The 21,024-nt window shown below is 40.9% G+C and overlaps 1 long non-coding RNA gene across 1 annotated transcript in view; it reads left to right on the top strand.

Annotated features, from left to right (window-relative positions):
- Positions 1–461: 461 nt before the first annotated feature.
- Positions 462–21,024, top strand: part of LOC122929748 — a 78,264-nt gene continuing 57,701 nt past the window's right edge. Inside the window, exon 1 of the long non-coding RNA XR_006387995.1 lies at positions 462–632. This is a non-coding gene — a long non-coding RNA (uncharacterized LOC122929748). The remainder of the gene's footprint in view (positions 633–21,024) is intronic.

Genomic DNA, 21,024 nt, shown 5'->3' with positions numbered 1-21,024 from the left:
GGAGGGACAAATTGAAAAGGAGGGCTCCATCCAGTTAATGGATTGTAGCCTCCTAATTTCTGGAGTCCCCCAAGAATAAATGGTAATATAGGACTGGATGATTCCTTGATCTGGGGCTGACCCCTCGGAATATGAGATCTATGTACCAGTTAAATGATGAATGGTGGACCACCTGTCATACAGCCTGGAAATAGCACAGTGCGATTTACTCCATAATGAAACCACATAAAAGCCTCCTAATTAAATTAATGACAACTAAATGACCGCACTGCTCCCCTATCCGAGATATATATGAGGTTGAAGGAAATTACGAGAGTTAGCTTTTATAATTATCTGGCGTCAAGTAACTGGGTAACCGAAGGTCAGGTGATCGGAGGATAGCACGTGACGCATAACATCACAATGAGATGCGATCAGATGACCAGGTCACATGATCGGAAGTTCACCTTGATGACGGCAGAATGAATGGACCTGGAAGAAGTGCTGGTTAAAAGGCGGAAGAGAGAAATGACGTCAGGGCACATGAGCAGAGAGAGCAGAGGGATGCCAACGGCCAAATAATCGTTTAAAATCCGCTGTAGGGAAACTCTGAATATGGAAGTCCAGCGGAGGTTCCTGCAGCATGGGACACGGTATGCACATGTGTGAATGCTTGAATATAATTAGCAGTTGCATAAGGATGTTAATCAATGATTGTGGAACAGGGGGCTACGTTGTAACCAATGTGAGGCCTTGGGGTGGTATTTAAATGTTCACTGTGGTGTTGTTATCATATGAGCTTGATAAAGACCGCAAGGTCGAAACTTGGCTGACTTAGGTGTAATAAAAGATCCTTGGAGTGCTGTGGCCTTATTACCTATTATTGGCATTTACGAGGACCCAAGGACTGGGACCCAATGCTACAGGCACCACCACAGCTGAAAATTCAGTCAGTAGTGCTATCCTATCGTCACATTTTGTCTTAGATACTAGGCTATGGATGACAGACTTGTAAGACATTCATTTAAAAAATTCTACAAGAGAAGTTTAATTAAAATGTAATTGACAAATGTCACATTCTGTACTTTTTGTGAATGTTTTGGTGTACATAAATGTAATTTGCTTCTGCTTATCAGCATGGCAGCCTCTGTGGCATGAATAAGGCACAAGCAGCAAATAAAGGGAAGACTATATAAAGTATTATCAGAAGAGGCAGTGTTAATGCACTAGAAAGGAGGACTTTGAAGCATATAGTCACCATTTAAATGGTGCACATGTTAATGGCAACAATGGACTCAAATATAGGGGATATATAGCTTTGATCTTGAGTGTAGACACTAGCAAAAACAGTATATGAACTCCTTATTTTTCAGCTTTCCATTTGACATAAAAAAACTGCTACCCACAGACACATGGCTACCCAAAAATCACTCACTGTTGGATAGGGATGAGCATACATGTGATCTGGTTTATGTCTTCTCTTGGATCAACATGGTGAGATTATAGGTTGGACTTGATGGCCCTACTACATGTCTTTTTTTCAACATTACAACTATAAAATTATGTAACTTTGTGTTTCAGTTGCTCACCACTTTCTATATCCCTAGTGAATAAAGATGGAATCTATACCTCTTTATTATTTTTGGCAAATCAAGTGGAGACAGGAAAACCCTTTATTTTTCTGCCGTACCAATCTGGTATAGATAGCATTATTGCTTAAGTAAAATGTTGTGTGTCATTTCTCATACAACACATCATTCTCAATATCCTGCCAAAACTACAATCCACATTCTACATGCAATCAAAACAAAATAATAATTTTATTATTTAAAGAATAAGCAGTGTGAAGTAATAATTTAACTATACAGGCAGTAATTTGTTCTCGCAAACCTTTGCTAACCTGTTCTTCATAGATTAAAATGTGACATTACTTCATGCTGAGAACTAGATGCAATTTAAAATTATTGTCGCTTGCAACCCCACTTTTCACCAATGCATCAATATTACAGTGCCTCCAGCTATAAGACCAAGTTCAAACAAAACATATATCTTTTTAAAGCAATGAAAAAGACAGATCTGTCACTTAAGTGAATAAATAAAACACAACAAACCTCTGTTTGTCCAACTATTTTACAGTATTTATATGGTTCACTAGTCAACATTTATTTACAGAAGAATCATTGTGCTTTTTATATTAAAGGGAATGTCCAACTTAAGGTTTATGCATACTCTTTTATCCTTTACATTTTCTCTTTTTTTATCATCTAAATTTGGTTGTCAAAGCTGCATCCAGAAACTTGAGCAGGTGGCTGTACCCGGGGGTGAACCTAGCCTTTCTGCTGCCTGAGGCGAAAATTTAAACAACGCCCAACCCCTCCAGCCCTACTGTTTAAGGCTACTTACACACTGTTCAGCCTGCCGGATATGTGCTACCGCAAGTCCACCGTGCTGTGGGAAGTCCGCTCCGGCCAGGATAAAACGACAGCTTGCTGTGGTTTTTGTCCGGCCGCCTCTCGGCATGCTTGGTCATTGGAGCCGGAGCAGACTTTCAGCGGCACGGTGGACTTGCAGTAGTACGGATCCGGCAGGTTGTTCACCCGCCTAAATAGCCTTCTGGAAAAGGCTACCGCAAGTGTGAAAGTAGCCTAAGGAATACTATGATACAGTTTAATATAGAGAGATATTTCCACATCCCTGCCACTGCCCCACTTGTCTCTAGGTCTTGTTGCCTGAGGCAGTAGCTTGACCTAGCCTTATTGGTGGTTCACCCCAGGCTGTGCCCTTACAATGTCTGTAAGAATATGCCATAACTATTGCCTGTTGTACATTTCATCCCAGGAGCATGGAATATGGAGAGGTCAGCAACTGTGATCACCAGCAGTAATTTTGTGCAGTAGACTTGTCAGAGATTAGTAAACAAATTGACTGCAGGGCAGTATATATAGTTCATGATGCCCAAGGCGATAAGGGTCCATTCACACGTCCGTTTTTTCTTTCCTGATCTGTTCCGTTTTTTCAGGAACAGATCAGGACCAGATCTGGACCCATTCATTTTCAATGGGTCCTGGAAAAAAAACGGACAGCACAATGTGTGCTGTCCGTTTCCGTTGTTCCGTTCCGCATGTCCGTTTAAATATAAAACATGTCCTATTCTTGTCCTGAAAAATCGGATCCTGGTACAATACAAAGTCAATGGATCCGCAAAAAACGGATGACATTCGGATGTCATTCCGTATGTCATCCGTTTTTTGCGGATTCCGTTCCTGGAAACACATAACAAATTTTTTATTTTATTTTATTTTTTCAATTTTTTTTCAAAGAAATCCAAACAACTTTATTTGATTATTGAAATGTATACATGTTTCCGTTTTTTGCGGATCCGCAAAAAACGGATGACATACGGATGACATACGGAAACATTTTCAGGAACAACGGATCCGCAAAAAACGGACCGTTTTTCAGGATGAAAAAAAACAGGACGTGTGAATGGACCCTAAGACTGAATTTGCCCTGCTAAGTTGCTTATCATTTTTTCCACTATGTCACAATTTTTGCATAAAGTCAAGCAGGCACAGAGGTAGTGTAAAAAATAAATAATAATAAAACACAAAACAAAAGTTATTACCTTGGTGGTGCTGCCCCCAGCAATGCAGCTCCCTGGACACTGCATCTCCAGCGCCTAATGGCAAATAAGGTCCTGATCTAATGTAACTTGACTAATAGAGACTTAACTTTTGGTGCATTAAAAGCTACTTACAATTTCAGTTGTAGAGAAGATGAATAGAAAATAATTGGGGAGAATAAAAATATTTATTCTTTGCTAAGAAATAACTTCTTAACCCTTAATAATCTTTCTATCACTCAATTAATCTATTCCTATCTACAAAGTTAAAACACTCACTTTACACAAGGGGTGACTTGGCCATTGACTCTTTAGGGAAAAATCCTGGTGGGCCAATCAGGTTATGGCATCATGAGGGCATCTGCTTCCAAAAACTATTCAGGAGCTCAACAGTCCAGACCTGAGTATCACTGAAGTGCTGTTTCTCATCTTCACACAACTTATATTAATTATATACAATTGTAATAAAAATTAGCATAGTCTACATACAAGATTAGGGATGAGTGAACCCGTAGAAGTTTGGGTTCGCAGGGTTTCTGCCAAACTTGACCCGAACTTGACCCTGAACCTGAACCCTATTTAAATCAGTGGTGATCCAAACTTCACTTATTATTTTCCATTATAACATAGTCATAGCGGAAAATAATAGCATTCTTAAGACAGAATGCAAAAGAATGTGGCCATTTAGAGGTAAAAAAAAACGTGGTGATGTCATTGCAGGTCCTTTGGCAGGTCCTGCTGAATGAAGATGAAGGACTTGCGACAACGCCATAAAGAATGCTATTATTTTCCGCTATAACTATGTTATGACAGAAAATAATAAAATCACCCCGAAACCGAACCTGGACTTCAGTGAAAAGTTCGGGTTCGGGTCCGGGACACAAACTTGCAAAGTTTAGTGTGAACCCGAACTTTGCAGTTCGGGTTCACTCATCCCTATACAAGATGCATCCTCTGTCTGGTAATATGATATATACTCACTGACAAAAAAAAAATAACACACCAAGAAAGAGTGTGAATGTAATGATGATATATGTAAGTGATTACAATATTAGAGCGAAAGGATATGTTTATTGGAGAAAACTGTACAATAGAAAAGAGTCCCCTGCTGGATACAATATCAGATGCTGTTGGGCATGGAGGCATACAGTTTCCGTATGGCATCCTTCGGCACTTTTGTTCACAGATTGCACTTGACTTGTAGATCCTGCATGCTCGTAGGTTATCGAAGCTGATCGCAGCTGGTCCCATAAGTGTTCGATTGGCTGTAAATCTGGTGACCAGGCAAGGAAGTGCTGCAATCTGCCAGAGACAGTCCTGGGAAACCCTTGCTGCATGTTGGCAGGATTTAATGAGAAATGCCAGTTGGAAGCCCTGCCACAAGAGGCAACAGAGAGGGCCACTTGATGTCCTGCATCAGAATCTGGATCTATTGCTAAAGATGATACAGTTCTGGTGCTAGCAGTCCAGGTTTCTCGCTTACAAAATCACTGCAAATGAAGGTGATGGTGGCTGGCTTTCAATGGTAGGACATATAGTTGATGCTCTGACACCAAATTTCCTTCTGTTAAGCACCTGGAAATGATCCAGGCAGAGACTGTGGTGTGTAATGGGGGTCCAACCTGTGCCTGGATAGTGAACAACGAAACTGTGGGAGCTTCTTGTGCTTTTCAGAGGATCAAAAGGTCGTGTCTACTAGTGTTCTGTCTGGGCCATCTGGACCCTGTTCGCCACGTGTGCATTCCCTCATTTAACTACTGTAACTGCTCTCAAAATCTCCCAATGGCTAGGTCAGAACAGCCTAGCTGGTAGGCAATTTGTCAAAAAGGTGAAAAACTGGGCTAAATGTCTTTGAGTGCATTGGGGAGGCATGCCTATCAGTCACCAAAGTACACTAACCAAAAGTAGCCTCTGTGAGCCTTTTTATAGGGCAGAGGGAAAAGCAAACCCTCTTGTGGCAAGACCTATGGGGTCATTTATCAAATTCGAGTAAAGTAGTACTGGCTTAGTTGCCCATAGCAACCAATCAGATTACAACTTTTATTTTTGACAGCTCCTTTGGAAAATGGAAGGTGGAATCTGATTGGTTGTTATGGGCAACTCAGGTCTACTTAACAACAGTTTGATAAATCAACCCACTGCTGTCTAAACAGAAAACACCTGTAATCATTTACAGTACATATCCACCTGAGACACAACTACATGCCATGTTTTTTTTATCAACGAGTGTAATAACTCATTGCATTGAGGTATGCAGGGGCATATAACACATGCACTACAGTGCATGTAACCCTACATATATAGTGCACTGGGTATACAACTATAATGTTCCATATCTTAGTATAGGGCACTATGTGCACTAATGTTGAGCGAATCAAAGTCCGATCCGAATTTCAGGGAAAATTTGAATCGCAGAGAAGCTGAATGTCCTCGTGCTGCATAATAACGAATCATACTTGCCTCATCCGTTTGAGCGTGAATATCCCACGCAACATCCTGTGCGCTGTGATGTATGATGTCACCACGACAGCCAACGTGGTGATGTCATCACGGGCTGCGCGAGATTTCGCACTGGATCTTCAATCAAGATGGCGGCGGGCAGTTCTTCACGATCAAATGGATGAGGTAAGTGTGATTTTATATATTTTTTTATTATACACTTTAATATTAAACTCCATCAGCGATGAACCTAAGGGGTACAATGACAGGGGGCAGCGCAATCGCCTTTTCCTGTCATTGCACCCCACTACTTACAGAGAAATGCACTTTGCGATGAAGTAATTCATTACAAAGCAAATTTTCTTGTAAAATTTAGCAAAGCAGCCAAATCTAATTTTACAAAACTTTGTTCATCACTAATGTATATTTACAGTGATCCTTGTCTAACTCTCGAACTAGATATATTACCAGAAAAAGTACTCGACACTGTCGGTATCAAATGTTGGTCTGTTTGTGTGTTTGTTAGATTTGTTCTATAGGGGCCAAGGATGTCAATCCATGCCATTTTTTTTGTAGGAAATCGCTAGTAGTGACCTCCGTGGTGCCCCTGCCTTCTTGACGGTGACCTCCACAGGGTCCCATCCCCTTAACAGTGACCTCCACAGTGCAGGCAGGGCCAACTTAAAAGCTACCTTCACAGCACCCAGCCACCTTAAGACCTTTTTCACACAGGCGTTGCATGTGAGGGCCAGACAAGATGCTGGTGCGTTGCGGGAAAATGCTTGACTTTTCTGCGCAAGTGCAAAGTGTTTTAATGCTTTTTGCACGCGCGTGAGAATAATCGGCTTGTTTGATACCCAGACCCGAACCCGGATTTCTTCACAGAAGTTTGGATTTGGGATGTGTGTTGTGTAGATTTTATTATTTTCTCTTATAACATGGTTATAAGGTAAATTAATAGCATTTTTAATACAGAATACCAAGTAAATTAGGGATGAAGGGGTTAAAAAATAAAAATAAAAATTTCACCTCTTCCTCTTGTTCGCACAGCCCCGTAAGTCTTCTTTCTTCTTCTTTGAGAACCTGGGAGAAAAGGACCTTTGGTGATGTCACTGCGCTCATCACATGGTGATGGACCATGTCATGAGCGCAGTAACGTCACCAAAGGTCCTTTTCTCTCAGGTCCTCAAAGAAGAAGAAAGAAGACGAGCCGGGCTACTTAGCACTCTGTATTAAGAATGCTATTATTTTTCCTTATAACCATGTTATAAGCGAAAATAATAAAGATCGTGTCCCCACCCCGATCGTCTCCTAGCAACTATCCGTGAAAATCACACCGCATCCGCACTTGCTTTCGGATGCTTGCGATTTTCACGCAGCCCCATTCACTTCTATGGGGCCTGCATTGCGTGAAAAAAGCACAATATAGAGCACAAGTGATGCGTTAAAATCACTGCTCATGTACACAACCCCATTGAAGTGAATGGGTCCGGATTTAGTGCAGGTGCAATGCGTTCACCTCACGCATTGAACCCACGTGGAATTCTCGCCCATGTGAAAGGGGCCTAAAAGTGACTTTCACAGTGCCCCACCCCCTCATGGGTCACCTCCACAGTGCCCCTCTGCCTTAACAGTGACCTCTACAGCACCCCACCCCTTAGCAGTGACTTTCACAATGTCCCACTCCCATAACAATGACCTAACATCACCTAAGCCCCCTATAAGTGACCTCCACAGCACCCCACCCCCTTAACAGTGACCTCTACAGTGCCTCAATTCCCTTAACAGTGACCTCCACAGCACCCTGCCTCTTTAACAGTACCCACGCTCCCATAAAAGGGACCTCCACAGTGTCCCATCCCCTTAACAGTCACCTTCCCCTCCTTAACAGTGACCTCCACAGCACCCTGCCACCTTAACAGTGACCTCTACAGTGACCCCTACAGTGACCCATGCCCTTAACAGTGACCTCCACAACACCACCCTTAAAAGTGACCTATAACACTGAAGAAAAATGGTTGGTATGGAAACCTGGTTTAAAACTGTGTAAGTGTCAAGCTTCTTCCAGCTTCTATTGGCTAATAAGGGTTATATGACCATGCAGTTGGGATATGAGTGAAAGACCTGTGAGCCTCTATTGGCTAATACATGTCATGTGATGGTGTCATATTTGCATTTTTTGGGGAATATCTCAAGAATGATATGTCCTAGAGAGCTGAGATCTAGTCTAAAACCTTCCCGGACATTTGATGTATCTATGTGCCAAATTGTGTTCAACAGTTCAGACGTTTGGATGCCTACAGAGGACAGACAGGCAAACAGATATTGATTTTTGTAATAATAGTATGGACATATATATATATATATATATATTTGTGGTCATGGCTACGGCCAAGAGATATCCGAAGAACCCTAGGGAGAGAAACAACGGGAACAACCTAACCCAGCTAGGCGTGTCTTAGCTGACCTGACTGAATGGCTTGTTGTGTGCCCTAAGCCATTATCGTGGGTGGGCCTATAAGTGGGCATACCCTGTGGAAATGAGAAGATAAGGGAGGGAGGGTGGGGCACCTGAAAACACACGCCTGTGAGTGAGGGTGTGGCTTATATATGAAGAGCCTCTGCCCCTCCCACAAATGCAGGCTGACTAAATCAGCCTTACCAACATATACAGTGCAGACCAAAAGTTTGGACACACCTTCTCATTCAAAGAGTTTTCTTTATTTTCATGACTATGAAAATTGTAGATTCACACTGAAGGCATCAAAACTATGAATTAACACATGTGGAATTATATACATAACAAAAAAGTGTGAAACAACTGAAAATATGTCATATTCTAGGTTCTTCAAAGTAGCCACCTTTTGCTTTGATTACTGCTTTGCACACTCTTGGCATTCTCTTGATGAGCTTCAAGAGGTAGTCACCTGAAATGGTTTTCACTTCACAGGTATGCCCTGTCAGGTTTAATAAGTGGGATTTCTTGCCTTATAAATGGGGTTGGGACCATCAGTTGCGTTGTGGAGAAGTCAGGTGTTAATTCATAGTTTTGATGCCTTCAGTGTGAATCTACTATTTTCATAGTCATGAAAATAAAGAAAACTCTTTGAATGAGAAGGTGTGTCCAAACTTTTGGTCTGTACTGTAAATATATATATATATATCCATACGTCTATATTACAAAAATCAATATCTGTTTTCCTGTCTGTCCTCTGTACTGTGTGTATATTGACTTGAGAAAGGTTCTGCGAGAGAGCCGAAACGTTGTCTATTTTTTGACATGTGTGAATAAACTGCACATTTTTTACTTTAAGGAGTCCTGCGGATTTTCTTTATTATTCATCCGTCCTAGATCGAGGGACTACCGCGGGCACCATATAATCAGCTCTGCATGTGAGGAGTGCTGCCTAACCTTTTTTATGGATGTATATATATATATATATATATATATCACTTAAGAGCTTTAAAATTAAAGCCTTAAAATAATGGTTCCCCATATTTGACTATACAACTGCATATAAGGGTTGAGGAGCTCTGTCCTATCGTCTAAAAGCGTTATATTTGCATTTGTTCCACCGATCACCAATGTGACTGCGGCTGACATATTCTGACCCTTCCTAATTGTGGTGGCCAATTTAGACAGTGTGAAGTTAATTTTTTTTCCATTTTGAATTTCCAGTCCACCCCTGCCCTATACTTTTCATTGCAGAGTAAATCATCATGAGAGTTATACATTATAGACAGATGTAGCAGGGGTAACACACAGACTCTTAACCGCTTGCCGCCACGCTAACGCCGAAAGGCATCATCGCGGCGGCTCTCCCAGGTCACACTAACGCCAATAGGCGTCATCTCGCGTGAGCCGAGATTTCCTGTGAACGCGCGCACGCAGGCGCGCGCGCTCACAGGAACGGAAGGTAAGCGAGTGGATCTCCAGCCTGCCAGCAGCGATCGCTCGCTGGCAGGCTGGAGATGTGATTTTTTTAACCCCTAACAGGTATATTAGACGCTGTTTTGATAACAGCGTCTAATATACCTGCTACCTGGTCCTCTGGTGGTCCCTTTTGTTAGGATCGACCACCAGAGGACTCAGGCAGCTCACTAAAGTAGCACCAAACACCACTACACTACACTACACCCCCCCTGTCACTTATTAACCCTTTATAAACCACTGATCAGCCCATATAGACTCCCTGATCACCCCCCTGTCATTGATCACCCCCCTGTAAGGCTCCATTCAGAGGTCCGTATGATTTTTACGGATCCACGGATACATGGATCGGATCCGCAAAACGCATACGGACGTCTGAATGGAGCCTTACAGGGGGGTGATCAATGACAAGGGGGTGATCACGCATATAGACTTCCTGATCACTTCCCTGTCATTGATTACCCCCCTGTAAGGCTCCATTCAGACGTCCGTATGATTTTTACGGATCCACTGATACATGGATCGGATCCGCAAAACACATGCGGACGTCTGAATGGAGCCTTACAGGGGGGTGATCAATGACAGAGGAGTGATCACCCATATAGACTCCCTGATCACCTCCGTCATTGATCACCCCCCTGTAAGGCTCCATTCAGACGTCCGTATGATTTTTACGGATCCACGGATACATGGATCGGATCCGCAAAACGCATACAGACGTCTGAATGGAGCCTTACAGGGGGGTGATCAGTGACAGGGGGGTGATCACCCCATATACACTCCCTGATCACCCCCTGTCATTGATCACCCCCCTGTAAGGCTCCATTCAGACGTCCGTATGATTTTTTACGGATCCACGGATACTTGGATCGGATCCGCAAAACACATGCGGACGTCTGAATGGAGCCTTACAGGGGGGTGATCAATGACAGAGGGGTGATCACCCATATAGACTCCCTGATCACCTCCGTCATTGATCACCCCCCTGTAAGGCTCCATTCAGACGTCCGCATGTGTTTTGCGGATCCGATCCATGTATCAGTGGATCCGTAAAAAATCAAACGGACGTCTGAATGGAACCTTACAGGGGGGTGATCAATGACGGAGGTGATCAGGGAGTCTATATGGGTGATCACCCCTCTGTCATTGATCACCCCCCTGTAAGGCTCCATTCAGACGTCCGCATGTGTTTTGCGGATCCGATCCATGTATCCGTGGATCCGTAAAAAATCATACGGACGTCTGAATGGAGCCTTACAGGGGGGTGATCAATGACGGAGGTGATCAGGGAGTCTATATGGATGATCACCCCTCTGTCATTGATCACCCCTCTGTAAGGCTCCATTCAGACGTCCGCATGTGTTTTGCGGATCCGATCCATGTATCCGTGGATCCGTAAAAAATCATACGGACGTCTGAATGGAGCCTTACAGGGGGGTGATCAATGACGAAGGTGATCAGGGAGTCTATATGGGTGATCACCCCTCTGTCATTGATCACCCCCCTGTAAGGCTCCATTCAGACGTCCGCATGTGTTTTGCGGATCCGATCCATGTATCCGTGGATCCGTAAAAAATCATACGGACGTCTGAATGGAGCCTTACAGGGGGGTGATCAATGACAGGGGTGTGATCAATGACAGGGGGGTGATCACCCCATATAGATTCCCTGATCACCCCCCTGTCATTGATCACCCCCTGTAAGGCACCATTTAGACATTAATCCCCCTATAAGTGACCTCCACAGCACCCCACCCCCTTAACAGTGACCTCTACAGTGCCTCAATTCCCTTAACAGTGACCTCCACAGCACCCTGCCTCTTTAACAGTACCCACGCTCCCATAAAAGGGACCTCCACAGTGTCCCATCCCCTTAACAGTCACCTTCCCCTCCTTAACAGTGACCTCCACAGCACCCTGCCACCTTAACAGTGACCTCTACAGTGATCCCTACAGTGACCCATGCCCTTAACAGTGACCTCCACAACACCACCCTTAAAAGTGACCTATAACACTGAAGAAAAATGGTTGGTATGGAAACCTGGTTTAAAACTGTGTAAGTGTCAAGCTTCTTCCAGCTTCTATTGGCTAATAAGGGTTATATGACCATGCAGTTGGGATATGAGTGAAAGACCTGTGAGCCTCTATTGGCTAATACATGTCATGTGATGGTGTCATATTTGCATTTTTTGGGGAATATCTCAAGAATGATATGTCCTAGAGAGCTGAGATCTAGTCTAAAACCTTCCCGGACATTTGATGTATCTATGTGCCAAATTGTGTTCAACAGTTCAGACGTTTGGATGCCTACAGAGGACAGACAGGCAAACAGATATTGATTTTTGTAATAATAGTATGGACATATATATATATATATATATTTGTGGTCATGGCTACGGCCAAGAGATATCCGAAGAACCCTAGGGAGAGAAACAACGGGAACAACCTAACCCAGCTAGGCGTGTCTTAGCTGACCTGACTGAATGGCTTGTTGTGTGCCCTAAGCCATTATCGTGGGTGGGCCTATAAGTGGGCATACCCTGTGGAAATGAGAAGATAAGGGAGGGAGGGTGGGGCACCTGAAAACACACGCCTGTGAGTGAGGGTGTGGCTTATATATGAAGAGCCTCTGCCCCTCCCACAAATGCAGGCTGACTAAATCAGCCTTACCAACATATACAGTGCAGACCAAAAGTTTGGACACACCTTCTCATTCAAAGAGTTTTCTTTATTTTCATGACTATGAAAATTGTAGATTCACACTGAAGGCATCAAAACTATGAATTAACACATGTGGAATTATATACATAACAAAAAAGTGTGAAACAACTGAAAATATGTCATATTCTAGGTTCTTCAAAGTAGCCACCTTTTGCTTTGATTACTGCTTTGCACACTCTTGGCATTCTCTTGATGAGCTTCAAGAGGTAGTCACCTGAAATGGTTTTCACTTCACAGGTATGCCCTGTCAGGTTTAATAAGTGGGATTTCTTGCCTTATAAATGGGGTTGGGACCATCAGTTGCGTTGTGGAGAAGTCAGGTGTTAATTCATAGTTTTGATGCCTTCAGTGTGAATCTACTATTTTCATAGTCATGAAAATAAAGAAAACTCTTTGAATGAGAAGGTGTCCAAACTTTTGGTCTGTACTGTAAATATATATATATATATATATATATATATATATATATATCCATACGTCTATATTACAAAAATCAATATCTGTTTTCCTGTCTGTCCTCTGTACTGTGTGTATATTGACTTGAGAAAGGTTCTGCGAGAGAGCCGAAACGTTGTCTATTTTTTGACATGTGTGAATAAACTGCACATTTTTTACTTTAAGGAGTCCTGCGGATTTTCTTTATTATTCATCCGTCCTAGATCGAGGGACTACCGCGGGCACCATATAATCAGCTCTGCATGTGAGGAGTGCTGCCTAACCTTTTTTATGGATGTATATATATATATATATATATATATATCACTTTAGAGCTTTAAAATTAAAGCCTTAAAATAATGGTTCCCCATATTTGACTATACAACTGCATATAAGGGTTGAGGAGCTCTGTCCTATTGTCTAAAAGCGTTATATTTGCATTTGTTCCACCGATCACCAATGTGACTGCGGCTGACATATTCTGACCCTTCCTAATTGTGGTGGCCAATTTAGACAGTGTGAAGTTAATTTTTTTTCCATTTTGAATTTCCAGTCCACCCCTGCCCTATACTTTTCATTGCAGAGTAAATCATCATGAGAGTTATACATTATAGACAGATGTAGCAGGGGTAACACACAGACTCTTAACCGCTTGCCGCCACGCTAACGCCGAAAGGCGTCATCGCGGCGGCTCTCCCAGGTCACACTAACGCCAATAGGCGTCACCCCCCATGGTTAGTAGTTTGAAATCAAAATCTGTAAAAAATGGCCGGTGAAATCCTAAAGGTGCTCTTTGGAATGTGGGCCCCTTTGCCCACCTTGGCTGCAAAAAAGTGTCACACATCTGGTATCGCCGTACTCAGGAGAAGTTGGGCAATGTGTTTTGGGGTGTCATTTTACATATACCCATGCTGGGTGAGAGAAATATCTTGGTCAAATGCCAACTGTGTATAAAAAAATGGGAAAAGTTGTCTTTTGCCAAGATATTTCTCTCACCCAGCATGGGTATATGTAAAATGACACGCCAAAACACATTCCCCAACTTCTCCTGAGTACGGCGATACCAGATGTGTGTCACTTTTTTGCCGCCTAGGTGGGCAAAGGGGCCCACATTCCAAAGAGGACCTCTCGGATTTCACAGGCCATTTTTTACACATTTTGATTTCAAACTACTAACCACACATTAGGGCCCCTAGAATGCCAGGGCAGTATAACTACCCCACAAGTGACCCCATTTTGGAAAGAAGACACCCCAAGGTATTTCGTGATGGGCATAGTGAGTTCATGGAAGTTTTTATTTTTTGTCACAAGTTAGTGGAATATGAGACTTTGTAAGAAAAAAATAAAAATAATAATAAATCATCATTTTCCGCTAACTTTTGACAAGAAATAAAAAGTTCTATGAACTCACTATGCCCATCAGCGAATACCTTAGGGTGTCTACTTTCCGAAATGGGGTCATTTGTGGGGTTTTTCTACTGTTTGGGCATTGTAGAACCTCAGGAAACATGACAGGTGCTCAGAAAGTCAGAGCTGCTTCAAAAAGCGGAAATTCACATTTTTGTACCATAGTTTGTAAACGCTATAACTTTTACCCAAACCATTTTTTTTTTTTACCCAAACATTTTTTTTTTATCAAAGACATGTAGAACAATAAATTTAGCGCAAAATTTATATATGGATGTCGTTTTTTTTTGCTAAATTTTACAACTGAAAGTGAAAAATGTCATTTTTTTGCAAAAAAATCATTAAATTTCGATTAATAACAAAGAAAGTAAAAATGTCAGCAGCAATGAAATACCACCAAATGAAAGCTCTATTAGTGAGAAGAAAAGGAGGTAAAATTAATTTGGGTGGTAAGTTGCATGACCGAGCAATAAACCGCTAAAGTTGTGGAGTGCCGATTTGTAAAAAAGGGCCTGGTCACTAGGGGGGTATAAGCCTGTGGTCCTTAAGTGGTTAACTCACATTTCTTAACTCATTACGTTATCTTGAAACAAAAGCCATTGAAAAGCAATTGCTTAACGCATTTAGTTTAGATAACATGTCTCATAAAGCATTTGTGTTAACCCTGCTACATCCGTATATATATATATATATATATATATATACACACACACACCTAGCTAAGCTATGCAGAAAAGACATGGTAATCGGTCAAGATATGTAAAGATATGACTGTTCAAAGGAGGCCCAGCCCACACAACATATTTTCATGAAGTGAGAACAGTTCATACAATCACAGCAATAGCATGCATCCTCTTTCCCAGAAGCTTAACCCCCACTTGACCATAACCCTACAGTCAAAATGCACCCACTGTCATACACCAATACTGATCATAATAATAATACAGGCATGGGACATTTAATGCCTCTCTAATTGGAGTTAGACTTCCGCAAAAATAATGAACATAATAAGCTACATAAAAAGGGCCACACCTGTAATTCCTCTTTGACTCTACTAACCACTAATGTGAACAAAAGAAGCACAACCTTGTTATTAAGTCCTCTAACAACACCTAATAAATAACCATTTATAAATTTACTGTATAAAAGAAGTGATTATTCAGTAGTCCCACTCACAAAGAGTGCCCCATGCTGATCTAAACATGCCAATAATATCTGGCAGGCAAGCTAACGCAGGAGCGTACATGTGCCCTCCATTTGGCGAGCCATCAAGGTTCTTTTGTGTAAACTCTTACAGAATGACATTTCACTCAAGAGATAATCTGGTCAGCTGTAGCTTAAATTACAGTGAAATGGGTCCAGCTTCAATTTATTATCCTTATACAAAGCTCTCTATGAAAAAATTATGTGAAACGGGAGGCCCACATAGGTATTATACAGGAAATCATAAATAGATGGTAAATCATAGAGGTAAGAGTTCTTAAACCTCCAAATAATTATTTACTTCAGGGTACACTGAGCAGTCTGAATAAAGTATATTCTGCTTGGCATTTCATATCAAGCAAGTTCTTTTGTGTTCCACCTTCCTTTGTTTAAAAGGTTTGGTACAAGGTTTATGTCATTCTACAAGCGTGGCTGAGCGGTTTATTATTTTTAGCGTATTCCTTTATTTCCCAGTTCATTTCTGTGCGTGCATCACTTATTCTGTTTCAGCCATTATAAATCACTGAGCTCTGTTTCTTTTGATCCACAGTCTAATAAAGTAGGTTAAGATCAGAAGAGCATCTCACCTAGCTACCCTAGCATTCCTGTCCTCCATATAAGATGCTCTACTGTGTGTTTCCATAGTTCTCGAACATGCAGGTACAAAAAGAATGTGATCTGGTAGCACTAGTTTAGCTTTAGGCTCCCACATTAACAATAATTTACTCCTAACCCCTTAGTGACCAGCAGTGTCGGACCGTGGTTCCTAGGGCCCACCAGTAAAATTTATTTTGGGGCCCACCGTACGGATACATTCAAATATAATAAATAATCTAACAAGTTTTTTTATATGAACATAGGCTGGTGGAGGTGCTGTACATTAAATATATGTATGTAGTGCATTAAGTCTACTGTGTTATATGCCACTTGTGCAGGAGGTGGGAGACTAGGTGCCCACTTTGCCCAGGGGCCCCCCGGGGGATTCCCCTGTACCCCTGTACCAGCCTGTTTTGGGTCTTACTGACCAAGCATTTTTCTTTCTTTTTTCATCGTCGCATTCCAAGAGCTATAACTTTTTTTATTTTTCCGTCTATATAGCTGTATGACGGCTTGTTGTTTGCGGAAAAAGTTGTACTTTTTAATGGCACCATTTTGTGGTGCACACACCTTTCTGATTAACTTTTATTAGCTCTTTCTGGGAGGAATATGGGAAAAACAGCAATTCTTCCACTGCGTTTTTACATTATAAATTTTACGGCGTTCATTTTTCGTATAAATAACATAATATCTTTATTCTCTGGGTCAGTACGATTACAGTGCTACCAAATACATCTTATTTTTACGTTTCATAACTTTTTTGCAATAAAACCCCTTTTTCTAAAAGGAAAAAGATGTTTTTGCATTGCCGCTTCCCAATACCCAGAACTTTTTTTTATATTTCTTTGTATGGAGGTGTGTGAGGGCTTTATTTTTGCGGGATGACTTGCATTATTCATTGGAATCATTTTGATCACTTGTTATCAAGTTGTTTTCGTGGCAACTAAGAAAAAAATTAGCAATTCTGTAATTTATTTTATTATAATTTTTTTTTACAGTGTTCACCGTGGGGTATAATTTATGTGATATTTATGTAATCTGGGTTGTTATGGACACAGCAATACCAAACACACGGGGGAGATTTTATTTTTTCAATGGTAAAGAGTATTTTCAATGTTAAAAAAGCATTTTTTAAATGGAATTTTTTTATTTAATAAATGTGTTTTTTTTCTTTTTTTTACAACTTAATAGTACCGCAAGGGGACTATAACATACATTATTTTGATTGCTTTTAAAATGCAATGGACTATCCCTATAGTGCATTGCATTTTAATGGCAATGCTATTCTGGCATTGACCAGCAGGCTGTGCCAGAGAGGCTGGAAATTACTCAAGGCTGGTCTGGGCAATCGCATTTGCGGGGTGCCGATGGGAGACAGAGGTAGTCCGGTCCCTCTGTCAGCACTTTACATGCGGCGGGCGACATTGCCCAGCCTGAGGCCCATTAGTGACCGCTGTAAAAACACTTATCGGTGGTCACTAAGGTATTAATAACACCTAATACTTACTAAATAGAACCATTACAATGTAATTGATTATGTAGATATTACAATTTTTTTTTTAAAGTTCTTTTTATTGTTTTTTATATATTCATGGGAAACAATAAACAAACAAAATAACTAAATAACATGGTCATAAAAGGCATATGTTGTGCATATATAATCGTGGGAGCAAATCCTGCACATGTGATCCGTTGCTAACAGCAATCCCCATCAAAAATGCATACAATGGAGGATGCCAGCAGCTGACCACATGTACCACATAAACATCCTACACAGGGGAACCAAATGTTTGGATTTAATTGGCTATATAAAGAAGACATTTCAAAATAAAAAAAATGGTGCACTACAATGGAAAATGCAATTGACAATATTATGGCTAAACCCTCACACTGATATAAAAATTTGACTTTCACCAATATATTCCTAAATAAAGAACATGCTGGAGCCTGTGTACCCCCGTCAAGTTCTCTCAAAGTGGCACGGGACCTAACGCTAACCTATCTATGCCATATGAGCAATTACGGATTGGGGCATAGAGTCCGACACACAGCCAACAACTCCCAGTTGCCTCCAGCGTGAAATCACACATACGATGGGAGGAGGGACGAGGCTGTGAGAAGCAATAAACTATACAATTAGAGAAAAAACTTGCAAAGTAAGATGATGTAGGTATTACTAAACCAACTATGATTTTGCATAAACAAGGAAGTGATTTCAAATCACCTGTAAGAGTGTAGTTGCAGAACATAGTTACTAACAGAAAGTTTTAAAAAGAGGCACTGGAGATAAGCAAATTGATTCCAAATGAATCTGAACTACAGTATTCTAAAGGAGTCACAAATTTCACAAAAATTCTTCTTCCAAAGGAATTCAAAGTTTTGGTAATTCACTTCTGATGAATCGCACAAAACAATGCTTGAGAAAAGAGAAGCGGACAGTACTCCTACTTCAAATGTGTGGTGGGTGCAAGTCTTGCTGGTCGGATAATCCATATATACAAAAAGAAATATGGAGACAGCATGTCCTTTTGTTGGAATTTATTCTAGATGCAACAATTTGGCTGAAGAGCATTTGTCTGACTCGTAGCCCAATGTCTTGCAAACGCCTTCTAATGGTTATGTAGACACTATTTGCTTCCCTAGGCTGGGGTTGTGACATCCAATTTCACTTGCAATACAGAATAGATCACAATGTGCCATTCTTCTAATCAGAGAATCCATCTTTGCGAAGGTTCCCAATTGTTGCTGTCATTCCAGTTCATTATTCTTCCAACCACCGGGATAAGCAATGTTGAACAGTGCCGACTTCTTTCTCCTGCTGCTATGAGGGGTCTGCATGGCCTTAATGTGCTACAACCTGCAGTATGGCTGTACATGTCTCCAATGGAGCACATCTGTGATATCATTGGTCAGGAATTGCAATGAGGTGCCAGCAGCAGATCTTGATGATGTTTGTGCCTAAGTGCATTCAGTATCGCAGAACATTATTAACCTCATTAATAGAATGCCAAGGCATGTAAGTGTAGTTCTGCCTATGGTACTCATATTCGATACTGAATAGATTGAGATGTTGCGAATATTATGTTTAAATTTTTTTATTATTTGCATATCATAAGCATGTCTATCAATCCTGTGATTTCCATAATTCCACAACTTTTCCTTCCTTTATTAAGATCAGCATTTTAGGCGCCGGCCTCTACATAGCTTTGTCTGATCTAGCGCTGCTTCTAAATGTAAGACAGCTTCCCATTTTCTTACACCTGAAACAGGTGTAAAAACTGGTAAATGATATGGACCTGTCTGCCCTTCCCCTACCCACTCATGCCACGCCCACCTGGGGACCTAGCTTGAGAGGGGAAAAGCCACAAAATGCGGCACAAATGACCTTTGCACTGCAATCTGTTTCAGAAATACACCTAATATAAGTGTATTTCTGTTTCATAATTTGCCCCCTTTGTATTGCAATTTCTATGTTGATAAGTGTATATTTAGTTAGACAGATTGAATTACTAGGTAGAAAAATCAGGTTTTATAATTATTGACAGAAACGGGTGAGTTGGTATTGTCTTACAGTCAGGCATTGTACAGCTGTTCACATATCACGTTTATCTAGGATGCAGCACTGCTTCACAGAAATCCTTAAGCCATAGGATACCAGCGCCATACAAGTACAGAGCTGGAAACAGGGTCACAAATCCCAGTGCCGTATTACACATACAGCCAATGCATTACAATACAGAAGTATTGTAAAGGAGATCAGACCCCCCAAAGAGGTAATAAAAAGAAAGTTTTAAAAAAAATTACGTTTCAAGTTTCAAACTAAAAAAGTGTTCTTTTTTCCAAAATAAAGTTAAAAAAATTGTAAACAAAAATGGGAATAAGAGAAAAGTAGACATATTAGGTATCGCTGCGTCCGTATCGACCAGTTCTATATAAAACAATCACATGATCCACCCCGTCAGGTGAACAAGTAAAAAAAAATATAAAGTGCCAAAACAGCCCTTTTATGGTCACCTTGCCTCACAAATAGTCTAATACCAAGTGAACAATTCTGTAAAATGCTTAGGAGGTAAAATTGCTCAGTACCCCCCTTAATATATTGTTTAACCCCTTTAGGACACAGCCATATTTCACCTTAAGGACCAGGCCATTTTTTGCAAATCTGACCACTGTCACTTTAAGTGGTGATAACTTTGACTTATCCAGGCCATTCTGAGATTGTTTTTTCATCACATATTGTACTTCATGACACTGGTAAAATGAAGTTAAAAAAAATTACCACATTTACCACAAATTTGTAAAAAAATAGAAAATTTCCAAGTTTTAATTTCTCTACTTCTATAATACATAGTAATATCTACAAAAATAGTTATTACTTTACATTCCCCATATGTCTACTTCATGTTTGGATCAATTTGGGAATGATATTTTATTTTTGGGGGATTTTACAAGGCTTAGAAGTTTAGAAGCAAATCTTGAAATTTTTCAGAAATTTTCAAAAACCCACTTTTTAGGGACCAGTTCAGGTCTGAAGTCACTTTGTGAGGCTTACTTAATAGAAACTACCCAAAACTGAAACTACACCCCTAGAAACTACACCCCTCAAGGTATTCAAAACTGATTTTACAAACGTTGTTAACCCTTTAGGTGTTCCATAAGAGTTAATGGCAAATTTTCCATTTTAATAATTT

The sequence above is a fragment of the Bufo gargarizans genome, chromosome 2 (genome assembly GCF_014858855.1).
Source record: "Bufo gargarizans isolate SCDJY-AF-19 chromosome 2, ASM1485885v1, whole genome shotgun sequence".
Lineage (NCBI taxonomy): Eukaryota > Metazoa > Chordata > Amphibia > Anura > Bufonidae > Bufo > Bufo gargarizans.
Note: the sequence above shows the minus strand (reverse complement) of the source record. Positions and strands in the feature narration are given on the sequence as shown.